We start from the raw sequence: 6,361 nt of genomic DNA on the forward strand, positions 1-6,361 counted from the left end.
CCGACAACTCGGGTTTGCCTAGAACGTTTGCAAGTTTGAAGTTGGTGAGAATGGTGATTGGGTGACCTTGGAAATATCGTCTTAGCCTGCGTGAAGCCTGTACAAGTGCTAAGACTAATTTTTCCAGGGTAGAGTACCGGGTTTCCACGTCCGTTAAGACGCGACTTACATAGTAGATGGGCATCTGGATGCCTTTTCGTTCTACTAGTAAGACTGCCCCGGTTGCTCTGTCTGTGGCGGAGAGGTAGAGAATTAATTCCTCCCCCACTTCTGGTGCTGTGAGCGTTGGGAGTTCGATCAAGCGTGACCGAATCTCTTGAAAAGCTGCTTCCGCTTCTGGTGTCCAGCGGAAGTGCGTTTTCTTCAAGCAATTTCTCAATGTTGACACGAATGGGAACGACCTATCCGCATGGTTTGCCAAAAAGCGGTTTAGTGCGACTAGTCGTCCATTCAGTGTCTGAGCCTGTTTGATGGTAGTAGGTGATTCCATTTTCATAATGGCTTCGACCTTTTCAGGGTTCGCTCTGAAGCCATCTTTGGTAACGATGACTCCTATGAACTTCCCTTCTTCCATCCCAAAGGAACACTTGCTCGGGTTGAGCTTCATGTTTATTTTTCTGAGCGTGCTGAAAGTTTCTTCGATGTCTGTCAACATCGCCTCTGGCTCAAGGCTTTTGATGACCAAGTCATCCATGTAAACTTCTAAGTTCCTCCCGATTTGGGCATGGAACTCTTTGTCCATCAGGCGTTGGTACGTGGACCCAGCATTCTTAAGTCCGAATGGCATCATTTGGTAACAAAATGTGCCATCGGGCGTCCGAAATGCGGTTTTGTCCTGATCGTCAACGGCCATGTGGATTTGATGGTATCCCTTATACGCATCAAGGAAGCATTTAAGGCAGAACGGTGCTAACGAATCTACCTTAAGGTCAATTTCGGGTAACGGGTAACAATCCTTGGGGCATGCTTTGTTTAGGTCTTTAAAATCTATGCACATGCGCCAATGTTTGTTGGATTTCGGTACCATGACGGGATTTGCAACCCATGTTTGATATTTACTAACGCGTACGATGCCTGCGTCAAGGAGTTCCTTGACTTGGGTTCTACATGCGTTAGCCTGTTCCGCACCCATTACACGACGCTTTTGTATGACCGGCGTAAAAGCCGGGTCACACTTGAGCTTATGCTCCGCCTTACTTTGGGGTACACCAGTCATGTCAGCTGGTGTCCACGCGAAGATGTCAGCATTTTTTTGACGCCACGAGGTGTGTGAGTTTCCCATCTTTGACGAATGTTTCGACGATATCCTTCAAAGATGTATGACGAATGTTTCGACGATATCCTTCAAAGGTGTGTGATTTGCTCTGATCAGCGTTATGACGCTGTCGGATTATTGGAGCCTTTGGCCATGGGAGTTTCTCGGTGGCAAATATCTCGGTGACGCTTTTGGTGAGTGGCGTCCACCTGGGATTCCGGTTCGACGAGTGCGTGTTGTCCCTTCCGCCTAAGAGAGGGCGAGAGCTGGATGAGGTGTCAAAGTTTATCCTTTACTGCCAAATACCAAGCTTCCTCTTCTTATTTTGTCGGGCGGTACGGACGTTATTTTCTCTTGTTCTCAGCGTGTAGAGGTTTGTGCTCTGGGGAAGATTTCTACCCAGTTGCTTCTCCGTCTCGGCGAAGCGTTTAGCTGCCGTCATGATGGCATCCCACGTGGATGGCATGCCATCTTTACCCGTCAACGTGCGGATGAGCTCTGGGTACTCAGCGCCCTGGATGAAAGCGGCGCGAACAAGATCTTCGCTAATAGTGCCCAGACTTAGCTTCTTTGAGTTGAAACGAGTGATGAAGTCTAGCAAAAATTCATCTTCCTCTCGGATGCAGTTGAGGGTCGTCCATTGCTCTTCAGTATATTTTCTTTGTTGACTGAAGTGCTGGCTGAACTTTTGCTGGAAGTCTGCCCAATCGTAGATGTGGTGGACCGGTAGACGATCAAACCACGCTCTGGCTGCCCCGATGAGCGTCATCTGGAACATGTAGCATCATGTGGGTTCCGTCCAATTACTGACGGTTGCCCCCGCTATAAATCTGTACAAGTGATCGTCCGGGTCAGATATGCCATCGTAAGTGCCTATGTTGGACATCTGTTTGGCACTCTTTGGAGCAATTGCTTCCGCAATGTCCCTTGCAAATTTGGACGTTCCCGCATTCGTAATAGTTGGTCTGAAAGTTTTGGAAAAGTCACGTGGGTTTCCCCCCGTGTTCTTTGGTTTGAAGGTTTCCTCGAAATTTCTCTTCGAGTGGAAGTCTTCTTTACGCTTCCCTTTCGCCTTATGATGAGGGTTTGCATCACTGTCAGATTCTTCCCATTCTTCATCATCCACATACTCGCAATCATTGCTCATGTTGAGCTGTTGTCGAATGCTTCCAAATTCGTCATTGGCCTGTTGGAGTGAACGTAAACGTTCATCCAGCTCGGCTTGGAATTCTTTCTGACGTGCTTCCACCCAAGCTTTGACTTGTTCTAGTGTTTGGCGGGGAAGCCTCGTTTGTTGTTTCTCTAACTGGGTATCAATGAATCCCAGGGGAGGATTGTTTACTGCACTTGCCCCGGCTTGGGTAACCGGGGTAGTGTTCGTAAAAATCGTGCATTCACCGGTGTTTCCCCCAGTAGCTGGGGTTGTGGTTACCGGAGTTTCTTGGTCACTCGGTGGCCTTGGCGTCAGAGTAACCTTAACCATCTTTCCAGAAGTTTGAAAAAACTGAGAAAAAGAATTAGTTCTAGCTTAATGCACGGATGGCGCCAATGAAGAAACACTAAATGGCTCCGGCAGATTAAGGATAATCTGGGGGTTAAGTAGATGTTTCCCACAAGGGTTAGGTCCGGCAAAGATGGTTATTCTTCTCGACCTGAAAAACAGACACCGTGAGCTCGTCACTGAGAAGGGGGGGGTTCCTCCTTGTGACCACCCTCCGGCGTGAGAATCAGACTAGATTGCTCTGAATATAAGTGTATATAGAGAGAAATGGCTAGAGAAGATAAGATAATGATACCGTTCTAAGGTGTTGGAGTATTTATAGCCGAAGGTAGGTTTCCAAGCAGGTACGGCTAGCTGTATATAATATTCCTTTTCCACCAACCACGGGCTACGTTCGTGCCACGATGGAAGTTGGTGGGTAGGCAGCGGATGATAGTGAAATTTTGTACTGGAGCGTGCTCCTCCTCGTACTATTGTCGGTGAGCTGTCACCCTGTGATTGGTTCATGGGTTGCTTTTGTCAGATCTTGTCTATTTGTCCATACCTTGGTAGGTATAGTACAAAAGATCTTCTAGAAGCGTACGGACTGGCTCTTTTGGGCGGGAATCTTCAGGTGACATTGCTGAAGTATAAGAGTTAGTGCCTTATGCGTGTAGCCTTACTGTTAGTGCGGGTAGCCTTCCTTCTTGGCTTGTACCCACAGCTGCGGGAACTGGCAGGGTACTGTATCAAGGGAGGCTTTCCTGCGGGAACAGCTGGCTTACTGCGTGTAAGGTCTTCATCTCTAAGTATGGTGGGTCCTGCGGATCAAGTTGGTCTTTGCGCAGACGTACCTCTTCAAGGTGTGTCTTGCGGGTCCAACTGGTCTTTGCGGGGACCTACCTCTTCACATATGTAATGTTTAAATCAAATTACAAAATGATTATACTTAACATTTTTTGGGTTTGAGTTTTATCATATATTTGGTAAAATGCATCTAGCATCTACTTTTGTTCAACATGATATGTGGTGGTTTACAAACTATCATATGTGAATTTGTTTCTCATCATGATCACATATATATACTACGTCCTAAAGCCAAAGTGGAGATCGTGAGGTTGATACCTTGTGCATAATTACCTCATAAATTCAAGGGACAAAAACAAGCACAATAAAACAATTCTAAAATAAGGGAAACAATCAACTAAACCCTCTTATTCGAGAAATACTTGACCACTTCTTTTCAAGTGGTTGAGTGATAAGGGGCACATTAACTAACCCAAAAAACGTGTAAAATACATTGTCATAAATAGTGAACCTTAAGGTATACATTTAAGTGTAAATGCCTCAAATAACATCTCAACCTAGATAGGTGTTTATTAAAGTGTCAATTATGGTAATTCAAGTCCAAGTTTCAAACCCACTTCATGAATAATACTTAATATAAATTAGTGGGCGATTATGACTAATTATATTGACTGATAACTAGTGATTCAACGATACCGACATTAAGAAAATGGTTGATAAGTTAATATTAAATATTGAACTTACATTAAAAAAAAAAGTTATTTATGAATCTTATCAGGAAAATCAAGGCCGCCTTTGAGGAGGGGCGGGGAGGTGGCGGTCCCGGTTCGATGATCTAGTAGACATGAAATATTTAATATTTAATAGTTTATATATATATATAATATGTTTTTTTAATGTTTAAATTAAATTAACTAATTCATTTATGCTTATTTTTAGCCTGAACTATAAACCAATAGACTTATTTAAAATTTTAATTGTTTAAATTCAATATAAAAAGCTCTTTTACTTATGGCTTGAATTTTTCTCGCTTTATGCTCAAAAAGTTTTAAGGAAACAACCTGCAAAACATTTCTCCGATGAACGGTTGAAAACTACAACAAACGAAAAAAGGGCTGCGGAGGTCGATGGTAAGGTTACTTTACGTGTAAGAAATGGAAACTATATTTTTCTCTAAGGTTTGGCTGGGGGGATGCATTTTCTATTTGATTTTCTTAGTTGTCAAATGATTAATTTAGTACCGACATTCCTTCCTTTTTTTATTGAATTATTATATTCAACATCATCAACAATTTCTTCAAATTAATTGTGAAAACTTGTTAATGAAAAATTATATGATCTTGTTAATATCTTATTAACCAACAATATCAAGAGAAATATAATTTATGCTTGTGAGAAATCTTTAACAAACCTAATGATAGAAAACATGTGTAAGATAAATATAAACCTAAGGCCGCTTAGGAGGTAGTGCACAGGTTGGCCACCGCTTTAGACATGTGATGATCAGTTCTTCGATCAAATCAAACTGAATGCAGGCCATGAATAACGGAATATCCGAAAACAACGGTCATTAGCCTATTCCAATTGGATGATGTATTGGAAAGTATCTATTATGAAGAATTTATCAACAACTTTGTTTTGTCTATCATTGAAGAGGTAGGTCCCAGCAGAGCCCAGTTGGACCCGCAAGACTCACCTTAAACAGGGACGTCTGCGCAGAAACCAACTGGATCCGCAGGACCAACCACGCTCAGAGACGTGACGTCCTTAAGCGCAGTACGCAAGCTGTTCCCGCAGGAAATGCCTCCCAATGGTGAAGGACTCCGCCTGTCCCCGCAGCCTCGGATACAAGCCATTAGGGAAGGCCACCCGCGCAGCAAGGCTACACGCACAAGGCACTTAGCTCTCATTCAGTGTCACCTGAAGGAATGAGCGAAGCCGGGAACAATAAAGCACAAGGGCGGGAGGGGGAATACTCCCGCCCAAATAAGCCTGTCCGTACGATACGGGAAGATCTTCTGTACTGTACCTGACGAGGTATGGGAAAAAGATCTGACTAAAGATACGACAGCTTATGGACAACAGTATGGCGAGCAGCATGCTCCTACACTGTATGTCACTATTAGCCGCTGCCTACTCACCAACTCTTGTCATACCACGTGCGTAGCCGGCAGTTGGTAGAAAAGGAATAGTATGCAGCAGGCCTGGTCGCTATCAGCCGCTACCTACCCACCAACTACCAGCAGGGCACGTGCGTAGGCTACTGTTGGTGGAACAGGAACACTGTTGCAGCCGGCCATACCTCCTTGGAAACCGACATTCGGCTATAAATACCACAAATGGTATGACCATCTGATCTTATCATATCTTATCTCGTATCATCATATTATACCTGATGTCTGCTCTAGCAATCTCTTAATATACTTTTATATTTAAAGAGCAATCTAGTCTGATTCTCACGCCGGAGGGTGGTCACAAGGAGGAACCCCCCCCCCCCCTTCTCAGTGACAAGCTCACGGTGTCTGTTTTGCAGGTTATCAGAAGAACCATCTTCTCAGGGTCCAACCCCTCGTGGGAAACATCTATCTGACCTCCAGGTTACCAGTAATCTGCCCGGGGTCCGGTTAGTGTTTCTTCATTGGCGCCATCCGTGCATAAAGCTAGAACTACATTTTTCTCCAGTTTTTTCAAACTTCTACAAAGATGGTTAGAGAAATTCCGGTAACCACAACCCCAGCTACTGGGGGGAATACCGGCAACACAGTTTTTACAAACACTACCACGGTTACCCAAGCCTGGGCAAGTGAAGTAAATTTTAC

This window comes from Bidens hawaiensis, unplaced genomic scaffold, assembly GCF_021521415.1.
Source record: "Bidens hawaiensis isolate Kalapana, Puna unplaced genomic scaffold, B.hawaiensis_p1.1 tig00028504_1, whole genome shotgun sequence".
Taxonomy (NCBI): domain Eukaryota; kingdom Viridiplantae; phylum Streptophyta; class Magnoliopsida; order Asterales; family Asteraceae; genus Bidens; species Bidens hawaiensis.